Source organism: Asterias rubens, chromosome 17 (assembly GCF_902459465.1).
Source record: "Asterias rubens chromosome 17, eAstRub1.3, whole genome shotgun sequence".
NCBI lineage: Eukaryota > Metazoa > Echinodermata > Asteroidea > Forcipulatida > Asteriidae > Asterias > Asterias rubens.
This window is the reverse complement of record NC_047078.1, coordinates 10,502,349-10,518,023: the sequence shown is the minus strand read 5'-3', so window position 1 is coordinate 10,518,023 and position 15,675 is coordinate 10,502,349. Positions and strand designations below refer to the sequence as shown.

The 15,675-nt window shown below is 37.6% G+C and overlaps 1 pseudogene; it reads right to left on the bottom strand.

Moving 5' to 3' along the window:
• Positions 1 to 1,672: 1,672 nt before the first annotated feature.
• Positions 1,673 to 14,712, bottom strand: LOC117301630 (annotated as a pseudogene).
• Positions 14,713 to 15,675: the final 963 nt, after the last annotated feature.

The window sequence follows — 15,675 nt, the reverse complement described above, 5'->3', positions numbered from 1 at the left end:
ACCCTAACCGTCCTAGAGTCAATTTCACAAAGAGTTAGGACTGGTCCTAAATCCTAGGAGATATTAAAAACTTGAGGCTAGTCTTAAGTTAGACGAGTAACTTGTCCTAACTTCATGAACTTGGGATAAAACTAGTCTTTAACTCTTTGTAAAGTCCACCGTAGATCCTTCAAGATCCAATTGCATGTTTTGTTTGTTTCTGTTTTGCTGATTGCTGCACTTGTAACAAGCCCCCAAATATTTGGATTTATATTTTTAACTCTGAAAACAGAAGAGCAAAAATTCAGTGACAAATTCTTGTACTAATTTTCTTATAGAACTGAAATCCGTAATTCAGTGACGCTCGTGGCTCTTCAACAATGTTACCCCTGATCACTAGGCCATTTATTTCATTCATCAAACCAACTCAGCTCCCTTAGGAATAAACTGCCTGTGCAACCAAATATGTAGTGACCAAGCTAAATAAATCACAAGAACCATATCTGCCCTCACAGGTACCTACTAACCCCTGTGCAATCTATGGAAACTGTATGATAAATCTAAAAGGGTCTACAAGCCCAAAGCCCGGTTCATACTTCCTGCGAATGCGAAGCAAATGTTCAACCCCTTCGAAACATTTGCTAAGAAAATAGGGTGTGTCGCCAAAATTTACTTTGCATTTGCAGTAAGTATGAACCAGGCTTAAGTAGTGATTAACTTACTTGCATGATGGGCAGAAATAGAAGACGGTTTATTCTTTATCAGCTGATCGTGTTTGCCTGGTGTGGAAATGAAGTCCATCGTGACCGCACTTGGCACATGCCCTGTCAATCTGAAACCAGACCAAATACAAAAACGAAAATTAAGAAGTGATGAAAAATAACCAAGCATTGAAAAAACAAATTTGTGATATTACGCCTAAAAATTAGGGCCATAAGTTTGTTTTTTTGTCAATGATTAATGGAGAAAATATAGAAAGATGAGATGAAATAAAACTGTGAAAGTTTCAGCAAAATAGGTCTTACTGGTTCTACTTGCTGAGAAAACAGAAAGAAGCAAAACCCTGTCAAAGTAGCGATGAATCCATCCGAGGTAAAGATTTTTGATACATCAATAAATTAAGATTGCTTTTTCATAACATTAAACAAAAAAATTGCCAGGGATTTCCTTACGACTGGCGAACCCTTTGTCATTGATTTTTACTCCTCTGTTTTAACAGGTAAATCATAGAAAACTCTGAAATAAAACGAACCTGTTTGTATATCAAAATATTTGGGGGGGTTTAGTTATTTTTCAAAATTTACCAAATGTGAACTTTTAATTTGAAGTGGCACAGTTTTCAATCAAACACAGTTAAAAAATTGGCCAGGGGTTTCCTTACGGGTGGCGAACCCTTTGTCACTGAATTTGTGCTCTTCTGTTTCCAGAGTTAAAAATATAAATCCAAATATTTGGGGGCTTGTTCAAAACTTACCATTTGATAAATCACCTAATATGAAGTGGCGCATTTTTCATTCAATAAAGGCAATTAAAAAATCGGCCTCCTCATCATTAAGACATCTCTCTGGCATCAGGTCGTCGTCGGCTGGTCATCGTCGTCATCCTCGTCGGTGGTGATTTCTACTCCTTGTTCCAGTGAGTTCTTGCTTTGAGTTCCTCTCAGTGTAGACCGATCCGCAGATGTTGATTCTCTTCAGGAGTACTCAATCTCTTGATGCCTGTAAATAAAAAATAAAAAAAATAAAACTACTTTTACATAAATAAAACAAAAACCTTTGACCCTAACCATCCTGGGGTTGATTTCACAAAGAGTTAGGACTGGTCCTAACTTAGGACTAGTCCCAGGAGATATTAAAAACTTAAGGCTAGTCCTTAGTTAGACGAGTAACTTGTCCTAACTTGAGATAAGACTAGTCTTAACTCTTTGTAAAGTCCACCGTAGATCCTTCAAGATCAAATTGCATGTTTTGTTTGTTTCTGTTTTGCTGATTGCTGCATTTGTAACCATATTGTGCTGTATTCACATGTCATGTAAACAGTGAATTTCTGCTTGTACTAATCCTCTTATAGCACTGAAATCCGTAATTCAGTGACGCTCGTGGCTCTTCGACAATGTTACCCCTGATCACTAGGCCATTTATTTCATTCATCAAACCAACTCAGCTCCCTTGGGAATAAACTGCCTGTGCAGCCAAATATGTAGTGACCAAGCTAAATAAATCACAAGAACCATCTCTGCCCTCACAGGTACCTACTAACCCCTTTGCAGTCTATGAAAACTGTATGATAAACCTAAAAGGGTCTACAGTCCTAAAGCCCGGTTCATACTTCCTGCGAATGCGAAGCATATTTGGTTGTCACAAACTCACAATGAATAACTCGCAACAGTTGAACTGTGTTCAACCCCTTTGAAACATTCACTAAGAAAACAGGGCTGTGTCGCAAAAATTCACGTTGCATTTGCAGAAAGTATGAACCAGGCTTAAGTAGTGATTAACTTACTTGCAATAATGGGCAGAAATAGAAGACGGTTTGTTCTTTATCAGCTGATCGTGCTTGCCTGGTGTGGAAATGAAGTCCATCGTGACCGTACTTGGCACATGCCCTGTCAATCTGAAACCAGACCAGATACAAAAATGAAATTAAGAAGTGATGAAAAATAACCAAGCATTGAAAAAACAAATTTGTGATAATACGCCTAAAAATTAGGGCCATAAGTTTGTTTTTTTGTCAATGATTAATGGAGAAAATATAGAAAGATGAAATAAAACTGTGAAAGTTTCAGCAAAATAGTTCTACTGAATCTACTTGCTGAGAAAACAGAAAGAAGCAAAACCTTGTCACAGTAGCTATGAATCCATCCGAGGTAAAGATTTCGATACATCAACAAATTAAGTTTGCTTTTTCCTAACATTAAAAAAAAAATTGCCAGGGGGTTCATTGATTTTTGCTCCTCTGTTTTCACAGGTAAAATAGAAAAAACTCTGAAATAAAACGAACCTATTTGTATATCAAAATATTTGGGGGGTTCAGTTACTTTTCAAAATTTACCAAATGTCAACTTTTAGTTTGAAGTGGCGCAGTTTTCAATCAAACACAGTTACAAAATTGGCCAGGGGTTTCCTTACGGGTGGCGAACCCTTTGTCACTGAATTTTTGCTCTTCTGTTTCCAGAGTAAAAATATAAATCCAAATATTTGGGGGTTTGTTCAAAACTTACCATTTGATAAATCACCTAATATGAAGTGGCGCATTTTTCATTCAATAAAGGCAATTAAAAAATCAGCCTCCTCATCATTAAGACATCTCTCTGGCATCAGGTCGTCGTCGGCTGGTCGTCGTCGTCATCCTCGTCGGTGGTGATTTCTATTCCTTGTTCCAGTGAGTTCTTGCTTTGAGTTCCTCTCAGTGTAGACCGATCCGAAGATGTTGATTCTCTTCAGGAGAACTCAATCTCTTGATGCCTGTAAATAAAACAAAACAAAAATAAAATTACTTTTACATAAATAAAACAAAAACCTTTGACCCTAACCATCCTGGGGTTGATTTCACAAAGAGTTAGGACTGGTCCTAACTTAAGGAGATATTAAAAACTTAAGGCTAGTCCTAAGTTAGACGAGTAACTTGTCCTAACTTGAGATAAGACTAGTCTTAACTCTTTGTAAAGTCCACCTTAGATCCTTCAAGATCCAATTGCATGTTTTGTTTGTTTCTGTTTGCTGATTGCTGCACTTGTAACCATATTGTGCTGTATTCACATGTCATGTAAACAGTGAATTTCTGCTTGTACTAATCCTCTTATAGCACTGAAATCCGTAATTCAGTGACGCTCGTGGCTCTTCGACAATGTTACCCCTGATCACTAGGCCATTTATTTCATTCATCAAACCAACTCAGCTCCCTTGGTAATAAACTGCCTGTGCAGCCAAATATGTAGTGACCAAGCTAAATAAATCACAAGAACCATCTCTGCCCTCACAGGTACCTACTAACCCCTTTGCAGTCTATGAAAACTGTATGATAAACCTAAAAGGGTCTACAGTCCTAAAGCCCGGTTCATACTTCCTGCGAATGCGAAGCATATTTGGTTGTCACAAACTCACAATGAATAACTCGCAACAGTTGAACTGTGTTCAACCCCTTTGAAACATTCACTAAGAAAACAGGGCTGTGTCGCAAAAATTCACGTTGCATTTGCAGAAAGTATGAACCAGGCTTAAGTAGTGATTAACTTACTTGCAATAATGGGCAGAAATAGAAGACGGTTTGTTCTTTATCAGCTGATTGTGCTTGCCTGGTGTGGAAATGAAGTCCATCGTGACCGCACTTGGCACATGCCCTGTCAATCTGAAACCAGACCAGATACAAAAATGAAATTAAGAAGTGATGAAAAATAACCAAGCATTGAAAAAACAAATTTGTGATAATACGCCTAAAAATTAGGGCCATAAGTTTGTTTTTTTGTCAATGATTAATGGAGAAAATATAGAAAGATGAAATAAAACTGTGAAAGTTTCAGCAAAATAGTTCTACTGAATCTACTTGCTGAGAAAACAGAAAGAAGCAAAACCTTGTCACAGTAGCTATGAATCCATCCGAGGTAAAGATTTCGATACATCAACAAATTAAGTTTGCTTTTTCCTAACATTAAAAAAAAAATTGCCAGGGGGTTCATTGATTTTTGCTCCTCTGTTTTCACAGGTAAAATAGAAAAAACTCTGAAATAAAACGAACCTATTTGTATATCAAAATATTTGGGGGGTTCAGTTACTTTTCAAAATTTACCAAATGTCAACTTTTAGTTTGAAGTGGCGCAGTTTTCAATCAAACACAGTTACAAAATTGGCCAGGGGTTTCCTTACGGGTGGCGAACCCTTTGTCACTGAATTTTTGCTCTTCTGTTTCCAGAGTAAAAATATAAATCCAAATATTTGGGGGTTTGTTCAAAACTTACCATTTGATAAATCACCTAATACGAAGTGGCGCATTTTTCATTCAATAAAGGCAATTAAAAAATCAGCCTCCTCATCATTAAGACATCTCTCTGGCATCAGGTCGTCGTCGGCTGGTCGTCGTCATCCTCGTCGGTGGTGATTTCTATTCCTTGTTCCAGTGAGTTCTTGCTTTGAGTTCCTCTCAGTGTAGACCGATCCGAAGATGTTGATTCTCTTCAGGAGAACTCAATCTCTTGATGCCTGTAAATAAAACAAAACAAAAATAAAATTACTTTTACATAAATAAAACAAAAACCTTTGACCCTAACCATCCTGGGGTTGATTTCACAAAGAGTTAGGACTGGTCCTAACTTAGGAGATATTAAAAACTTAAGGCTAGTCCTAAGTTAGACGAGTAACTTGTCCTAACTTGAGATAAGACTAGTCTTAACTCTTTGTAAAGTCCACCTTAGATCCTTCAAGATCCAATTGCATGTTTTGTTTGTTTCTGTTTGCTGATTGCTGCACTTGTAACCATATTGTGCTGTATTCACATGTCATGTAAACAGTGAATTTCTGCTTGTACTAATCCTCTTATAGCACTGAAATCTGTAATTCAGTGACGCTCGTGGCTCTTCGACAATGTTACCCCTGATCACTAGGCCATTTATTTCATTCATCAAACCAACTCAGCTCCCTTGGGAACAAACTGCCTGTGCAGCCAAATATGTAGTGACCAAGCTAAATAAATCACAAGAACCATCTCTGCCCTCACAGGTACCTACTAACCCCTTTGCAGTCTATGGAAACTGTATGATAAACCTAAAAGGGTCTACAGTCCTAAAGCCCGGTTCATACTTCCTGCGAATGCGAAGCAAATTTGGTTGTCACAAACTCACAATGAATAACTCGCAACAGTTGAACCGTGTTCAACCCCTTTGAAACATTCGCTAAGAAAACAGGGCTGTGTCGCAAAAATTCACGTTGCATTTGCAGAAAGTATGAACCAGGCTTAAGTAGTGATTAACTTACTTGCATAATGGGCAGAAATAGAAGACGGTTTGTTCTGTATCAGCTGATCGTGCTTGCCTGGTGTGGAAATGAAGTCCATTGTGACCGCACTTGGCACATGCCCTGTCAATCTGAAACCAGACCAGATACAAAAATGAAATTAAGAAGTGATGAAAAATAACCAAGCATTGAAAAAAACAAATTTGTGATAATACGCCTAGAAATTAGGGCCATAAGTTTGTTTTTTTGTCAATGATTAATGGAGAAAATATAGAAAGATGAAATAAAACTGTGAAAGTTTCAGCAAAATAGTTCTACTGAATCTACTTGCTGAGAAAACAGAAAGAAGCAAAACCTTGTCACAGTAGCTATGAATCCATCCGAGGTAAAGATTTCGATACATCAACAAATTAAGTTTGCTTTTTCCTAACATTAAAAAAAAAATTGCCAGGGGGTTCATTGATTTTTGCTCCTCTGTTTTCACAGGTAAAATAGAACAAACTCTGAAATAAAACGAACCTATTTGTATAACAAAATATTTAGGGGTTCAGTTACTTTTCAAAATTTACCAAATGTCAACTTTTAGTTTGAAGTGGCGCAGTTTTCAATCAAACACAGTTACAAAATTGGCCAGGGGTTTCCTTACGGGTGGCGAACCCTTTGTCACTGAATTTTTGCTCTTCTGTTTCCATTTTTGCTCTTCTGTTTCCAGAGTAAAAATATAAATCAAAATATTTGGGGGCTTGTTCAAAACTTACCATTTGATAAATCACCTAATATGAAGTGGCGCATTTTTCATTCAATAAAGGCAATTAAAAAATCGGCCTCCTCATCAGTAAGACATCTCTCTGGCATCAGGTCGTCGTCGGCTGGTCATCGTCGTCATCGTCGTCAGTGGTGATTTCTACTCCTTGTTCCAGTGAGTTCTTGCTTTGAGTTCCTCTCAGTGTAGACCGATCCGAAGATGTTGATTCTCTTCAGTAGTACTCAATCTCTTGATGCCTGTAAATAAAAAAAATAAAAAAATAAAATTACTTTTACATACAAACAAAAAAAACCTTTGACCCTAACCATCCTGGGGTTGATTTCACAAAGAGTTAGGACTGGTCCTAACTTAGGACTAGTCCCAGGAGATATTAAAAACTTAAGGCTAGTCCTAAGTTAGACGAGTAACTTGTCCTAACTTGAGATAAGACTAGTCTTAACTCTTTGTAAAGTCCACCGTAGATCATTCAAGATCCAATTGCATGTTCTGTTTGTTTCTGTTTTGCTGATTGCTGCATTTGTAACCATATTGTGCTGTATACACATGTCATGTAAACAGTGAATTTCTGCTTGTACTAATCCTCTTATAGCACTGAAATCCGTAATTCAGTGACGCTCGTGGCTCTTCAACAATGTTACCCCTGATCACTAGGCCATTTATTTCATTCTCAGGGTCTACAAGCCTAAAGCCGGGTTCATACTTCCTGCGAATGCGAAGCAAATTTGGTTGTCACAAACTCACAATGAATAACTCGCAACAGTTGAACTGTGTTCAACCCCTTCGAAACATCCGCTAAAAAAATATTAATAATAATAATAATAATAACCTTACTTATAAAGCGCTTTTTACAAAAGCGATACAAAGCGCTAACGAAATACAAAAGCAACAAAGCAAAACATAAACTACATGCTTTTCAGACAAAACAATACAATTAACAATGATACAATCTAGAGTAACTTAGGATAGAGGTGGGTTTTTAATTGGGATTTGAAGGAACTCAGGGAATTGGCTAAACGAACAGATTGAGGGAGACGATTCCAGCATTTTGGCCCAGTTGCAGCAAAAGCTTTAGATCCTACATTGGTACGTGATCGTGGGGCATTCAATACAACGGCTGAAGTGGATCTTAAATTATACAGAGACTGGCGGGTGTGGAGAAGGTTGCCCAGATAAGTTGGAGCTTGGTTAGAGAGTGATTTATATGCGAGTACTGCGTTCTTATATTCAATCCGTTGCAAAACTGGTAGCCAATGCAGGGTCTGGATGAGAGGTGATGTATGCGTGTATTTCGGTTTCTTGTAGATAAGACGGGCGGCTTGATTTTGAAGGAGCTGTAGCGAGTGCAAGTTCTTTGTTGATGTTCCTTAGAGAAGGCTATTGCAATAGTCCAACCTTGAAAGAACTAGTGCTCGAATTGCTGCATGTGTACAACTAGCATCAAGGTACTTCCTGATCAAAGTCAGGTTACGGAGGTGAAATTTAACAGTTCTTGAAATGTTTGCCACCTGAGCATCATGAAGAAGACGATCATCAAAGATGACACCAAGGATCCGAAGGGATTGTGAGGGTTCAAGAACAACATCACCAAGTGTCAACTTGACATCAGTGAGCTTCCGATGATGTGCTTGCGATGCGACTACCAGGAATTCGGTTTTGTCTTGGTTGAGTTTAAGTTTATTGACAGTCATCCAGGTTTGAATGTCTCTAACCACATGTATCAGCTTGGAGAGTGCACCTTGAATAGAGTCTTGAGAGCCTGGATCACATGTGAGATATATTTGTATGTCGTCAGCATACATGTGATAGTTAATATTGTGTTCTTGGAAGATATTGGCAATCGGTTGCAGGTACAAAGTGAACAGCAGGGGCCCTAGGACTGACCCCTGTGGGACTCCATACTCAAGTTTAACCTGGGGAGAATCTGAATTGTCAATGGCAACGGAGCATGTCCTGTTCTGAAGATAGGACACGAACCACTGTAAGGCGAATCCGAACCACTGTAAGGCGAAAATAGGGCTGTGTCGCCAAAATTCACTTTGCATTTGCAGGAAATATGAACCAGGCTTAAGTAGTGATTAACTTACTTGCATGATGGGCAGAAATAGAAGACGGTGTGTTCTTTATCAGCTGATCGTGTTTGCCTGGTGTGGAAATGAAGTCCATCGTGACCGCACCAGGCACATGCCATGTCAATCTGAAACCAGACCAGATACAAAAATGAAATTAAGAAGTGATGAAAAATAACCAAGCATTGAATAAACAAATTTGTGATAATAATTTGTCTAAAAATTAGGGCCATAAGTTTTTTTTTTTTTTAATGATTAATGGAGAAAATATAGAAAGATGAAATAAAACTGTGAAAGTTTCAGCAAAATAGTTCTACTGAATCTACTTGCTGAGAAAACAGAAAGAAGTAAAACCCTGTCACAGTAGCGATGAATTCATCTGAGGTAAAGATTTCGATACATCAACAAATAAAGTTTGCTTTTTCCTTACATAAAAAAAAAAATTGCCAGGGGTTCATTGATTTTTGCTCCTCTGTTTTCACAGGTAAAATAGAACAAACTCTGAAATAAAACGAACCTATTTGTATATCAAAATATTTGGGGGGTTTAGTTACTTTTCAAAATTTACCAAACGTCAACTTTTAGTTTGAAGTGGCGCAATTATCAATCAAACACAGTTTAAAAATTGGCCAGGGGTTTCCTTACGGGTGGCGAACCCCTTGTCACTGATTTTTGCTGCTCTGTTTCACAGGTAAAATATAAAACCTCTGAAATAAAACAAACCTATTTGTATATCAAAATATTTGGGGGTTTACGATATTTTTCAAAATTTACCAAATGTCAACTTTTAATTTGAAGTGGTGCAATTATCAATCAAACAGTTTAAAAATTGGCCAGGGGTTTCCTTACGGGTGGCGAACCCTTTGTCACTGACTTTTGCTGCTCTGTTTCACAGGTAAAATATAAAACCTCTGAAATAAAACAAACCTATTTGAATATCAAAATATTTGGGGGGGGGGTTTACAATATTTTTAAAGATTTACCAAATGTCAACTTTTAATTTGAAGTGGCGCAATTTTCAATCAAACACAGTTAAAAAATTGACCAGGGGTTTCCTTACAGGTTGCGAACCCATATCACTAGTCTAGGTTCCTAGACCATTGGTGTTGCGTGGTCACACACAACCAACGTTCCGATTATGCACGGCAAAAACTGTACACGCTTGTAATGAACGAACGCTAGCGGGCGCTCTGTTTCTCTGATTTCCGGATCTCCCCATGTCCTGTGCTCACCAAGGTCTAGGACATTTGCAAATTGAAGGCGTGGCCAGACTATGCAAATGACTCGATTATTCATATCACGTGACGGGTTGAAGATGACTATTCAAACTAGACCGAGTCAAAGGTCAATGTGATTGGTGCGCTATTTTTAATAATCTTTGCTCAAAGAGTAATTCCGTGGTCATTATAGGCCTATTAAAAGGAAAACAGTGAAATTTTAAGTATAGACTACCTATTCAGATTACGGATACGTGACGATTTGAAATCGTAAATAATGGTCAAAAATCGAACGTAAGATTAGCATTCAGAGAGTCCGTGTAACGGACGCTTGTATGGCCCCACGGCGTGGAGCAATCGGAACGTGAAATAAGCCTTGTGGAATATCACGTACCGCCCATGCCATGTCTCGTGGGGGTTGGAGGTGTTAAATCCCGGGCGCTATGAACTCCCAGCTTGCGGGTGTCGACTCCGTTGTTTCTTATGATCGCAACGTTCCAATATGCTCCATTTTGATTCATGGCCCCCTAATTTCTTTTTGTTATGAGTTTCAGGTAATTTTGATGTCAAAACGTAGGAATATCGCATCTACCTCCATGGTTATATCATGGTTAGATTGACGGTGTTATTGTGTGAGTAGCTTAAAAATATTATGAGAATTTTTTATAAAAGGTTGAAATAAAAATAATGCTAAAACAAAATTCCCTCAAAGCATAATTTTGCCAAACAAAGTATTATTTTTTAATTCTGTGAATGAAGAGTTATTTTTGAGGTAATGATTAAACTGGGCAACTAGTGGAATTTATGACCTGACTATTCGCCTCAAATAACTGGGAGTTGAATAGCAGTAGTCGCCACCCGACAAGCAATCAAAATTCACAATTTCTCATGAGTTGTTCCAAAAGATATTGTTACGACTACATTCCAAAAAATATTATATGGTTACGTTCCAAGCTGCGCAGCTACTCGGCTACGTTTACGTTCAAAGATACGTTTAGGTCTATGTTCCTTCAAGTTACACTATAATATCAAAAGGTACGCTTTCAAGCCCAAGTCAAGCTATGCTTACGTTCAAAGATACGCAGCTACGTTTACGTTCCAAGATACGCTTAGGTCTACGTTCCTTCAAGTTACACTATAATATCAAAAGGTACGCTTTCAAGCCCGAGTCAAGCTATGCTTACGTTCCAAGATACGCAGCTACGAATTACGTTCCAAGATATGCTTACGCTCCAAAAGATACTGTTATGTTTTAAGCTACGCAGCTACTCAGCTACGCTTATACACTCCAAGATACGTTTAGGTTACGCTACAATATCAAAAAGTACGCTTTCAATCCCGAGTCAAGCTACGCTTACATTCCAAGATCTGCAGCTACGGTTACGTTTCAAAATACATTCTCACAAAGACGCTTTTGAATCCCTCAAGATTTCCTTCCCCCAAAATTAAAAAACTTTCACTGTGAATAACACTACAGGGCCCACCAGTTAATATCTGTTTGGCAGAAAATACTGTACAAAATTTCTTTACTATCCAAAAATGTAGGTGGGCACTACGCATAAGTCTACAACATTTCAAATTTAATTAAAAATTGGCGGGTAACCAGTTTCTGCTAAGCAATACTATTTTGTGCTAACTATAAGCAAATTGTTTAGCCAATACAGGCTTCATCAGTGTGGGCCCTGCCACGATCGCATTTCAAGCTGCATCATGGCAATGCAGTAGTCTGGATCTGGATATTATACATAGAAAGGTTTGTGGTGGTACCGCAAACCTTTCTTTATCGTATTTCCACCATGTGGCAAAGTTTCAAATCCTACTGATCTGGACATTATTATACTCCGATAAAAAACATATACCCACACACACATGCAGAGTAGTATAGCAAAAGTCATGCAACGCATTACTGCATGCATTTACACTGCATGCACAACACTGATGAATTATTCATGAGCCAACCGCAACGCAGCCTCTGATTGGCTCCACCGGAAAGTCGGGGGAGATTTGCCGAAAAACAATAAAAAAGTTAAGACCCGTCGTTGCAAATGTCCTAGACCTTGGTGAGCACAGGAAATCAGAGAAACAGAGCGCCCGCTAGCGTTCATTCATTACAAGCATGTACAGTTTTTGCCGTGCATAATCGGAACGTTGGTTGTGTGTGACCACGCAACACCAATGGTCTAGGAACCTAGACTACCATATCACTGACTTTTGCTCGTCTTAGAGAGTTAAATTTTTTTTTGGGGGGGGGGGAAGAGGTTAATTTTCAAAAATTACGAAATTATAAAAAGTCATCTTTTAAACTAAAGTGGTACATTTTTCAATTAAAACCTTTATCACTGATTTCAGAGGAATAAAACCTCTGAATACAAATAAACAAGCACAAACAAAGAACTTTTTTCTTTTTTTTTCAAAATTTACCAAATGATAAACCACATTTTATTCAAAACAAAAGTTGTGCATTTTTCTTTCAAACAATATCATAATTGACCAGCACTGATTTGTTTTTGTTTCTTTCCTGAAATAAAATAAAACTGTGAACCTTAATATTTTGGGGTTATTCTTTAAAAGAAACCATATATGAAATAAATCACCTAATAAATTTCATCTTTTGTGCATCTTTTTTTTTTTATAAACCAATTTTAAAAATGGCCGGAGGTTTCCCTGTGGGTGGTGAACCCTTTTCACAGACTTTAATTGTACATGTTTTTTTATTCATTCAGAGTTAAATATAAATGATGAAACCTCTAAAAGAAAAAATGAAAAATCAAAATCAAAATCCGCGATAATAACAATTACAAAGGTAAACTTTAATTGTGTTTGATTAGAGATTAGAGATTCTTAAAATAAAACAGGTAAAAGAGGGAAAGTCAAAATGTGGGAAGTGGAAAAAAAAAGGTTGCACTAATTTCTAAAATTCATAAGTCGGAATTCCAACAAAGGTCGGAAGAATCTCATCCCTGTAAACATCAAGATATAAACCTAAACAATTCGGACATTTCCTAAGATAAAACTCCAGTGTTTCACTCACCAGTGATCCTAGGCCTTTCTGGCTGATGACCTTGTGACGACCTTCAACATTTTTGCGAGAGTTGAGACGCAGGTATGAATGATTATTGATAGACCACACCATGTAATGCAGCTGTAATGAGAAGGAAGACAAAAAGTGAGTTTTCATTCATTCATTTTCTACTGCTCAAACACGCAATACATAAATGAAACATTTTGGTTGAGACAGTCAGACAAAACATTTAGATTGTTTTAGCTGGTTCGTTTAAAATAACCCTTTAAAAAAAATTAAAAAAATAAAATAAAAATAAAAAAGGAGGTGGCCTGTACAAAGGAAGCGGGCGGGACGCTAAACATGTTTCTTATTTTACTGATATTAATAAACTTTACACAAGTGTTACATTTTGTTGAAAATCTATGAAAGGCAGAAAGGAATGTAATTTTAACTTTAACAAAATTGAAAAAATGTGTGTCGGTCGTTTTTGAAATCATCAGTGCCCGGCACCAGCACAGCAGGTTGCAAAGCACAGACCATGTATCATCAAGATTTTTTTAACAGCCCGAACGTGTGCAGATGTTTACCCACGCTCCATCTGGAAAAAAAAACAGACGCATCATCACGTGAGCCTTCTTGTCGTGACGTCAGTGCACCTCAGTTCAGCCCTAAGTGACCCTATCCGTAAGTGGGGCTCTTGGGGCTGGCCCGAGGTGCACTGAGTTCACCACGGGTAGGCTCACGTGATGATGTGTCTGTTTTTTCCAGGTGGAGGGTGGGTAAACATCTGCACACGTTCGTCCTGCAAAACGAAATAGGCGACTTTTCCAGGATGAACGTGGGGTAATTATCTGCCCACGTTCATCCTTGGAAAAAATAAAATACGCCACTTGGATGAGCACACCAGGGAAGCTAATCGAACGCACCCAATATTTCATATCGAATGAAAAAGTGGTTGCGCAATGGGTATTTCTTTTAATCTATTTTACCACAACTAAAAAAGATTTTGATTTTATTTAATATATAGGATAACTTTCCGTATGGCGCCACCACCTTTTCACTCATTTTTACAAAAAAAAAGGATATCTCATTGAGGTAAATTAGATACTTTATTATTTCATATCGAATGAAAAAGTGGTGGCGCCATACGGAAACTTTTCCAAAGCAATCATTACAAAGGATGATATAAAAGGCAGGAAATCATTAATCCTACAGACAGGCCTAGAGTAGTACTAGAAGTAGTAGGCCGATATAATGTAAATTACAAAATTAATATTGAAAACTTAGTGTTACTGTAAGTCTACTATTTTATTTATTAAAAAAAAAAATTATTAAAAAAATATTCATTTTTTGTTGTTAACTACGAATTATCAGTCCCAGGTCATTTACATCATCAGAGTCGAAGTCATTGAGCTGAATTTGCATGAATGTATAATATATTCAAAGTCCATGTACGTGTATAGTGCGATCATGCATCAACCACCTCCCCCACCGCCTACTTGGCCACGTCCCGACCCCGCCTACCCCCTTTTTTTTATATAAATAACGCACAAGTAAGGGAGCCATCACACACAACTTTACAAGCCACGGTTTCCACACAAAATATATATATTCCAAACTTACTTTTTGCATTTACTTTGTAAGGACATGTCTTGCTTTTCATAACTACCGTTCCACTTTCAGAACAAGGTAAAATGGAGCCACATTGCGGACAAAATTCTCTCGAAGAAGCAAATGACCCTCTCCGTCCATGTTTTTGAGAAATTCTGTTTCGAAGCAGCGTGCGTTTCTGAATAGGAAGCACGTGATTTATCAAACTTGACTTAATCCGTACGTTCAGCGTTGAATTTGGTTTAGGGTATCTGACTAGGTAATTAAATAGGAATCGCGCCCTCTGTCGGCAGATTGTAGAGTCTCCCGCGCAAAGTTAATGAGTTGTATTAATTAATTGATGCACCTGCTGCATGATAAGGCAGTGGACACTATTGGTAATTACTCAAAATAATTATTAGCATAAAACTTTACTTGGTAATGAGTAATGGGGAGAGGTTGATGGTATAAAACATTGTGGGAAACGGCTCCCTCTGAAGTGACATAGTTTTCGAGAAAGAAGTATTTTTCCACGATTTTGATTTCGAGACCTCAAGTTTAGAATTAATTTGAGGTCTCGAAATCAACCATCTAAAAGCACACAACTTCATGTGACAAGGAAGTTTTTTCTTTCATTATTATCTCGCAACTTCGACGACCTATTGAGCTCAAATTTTCACAGGTTGGTTATTATTTATGCATATGATGAGATACACCAACTGTGAAGGCTAGTCTTTGACAATTACCAATAGTGTCCACTGCCTTTAACTAATCAATGCTCTACATTTGTATATACAGCTAAATTATTTCATCGTCATTAGCTTCGATGAAATAATTTAGCTCATACTAATTAGTAAGCACAAAGGAAACTGTATTTATTCATCATTAATGATGATATTGTCGAATACTAACGCCTTCGCATTTAATTAGTATGAGCATTGAGCCAGATAAAAGCCTTGAAAAGCTATTGTGTCCATTTTATCCTTACAAAAAAATATTCGAGAGCTGATTATTGTTCCCAATGGGAGCTTGTACTTTTATACAAACATTACCGAAAGGGTAAAAAATTGTGCATAAATATTAAGCTATCTGTTAAAAATTGAACTAC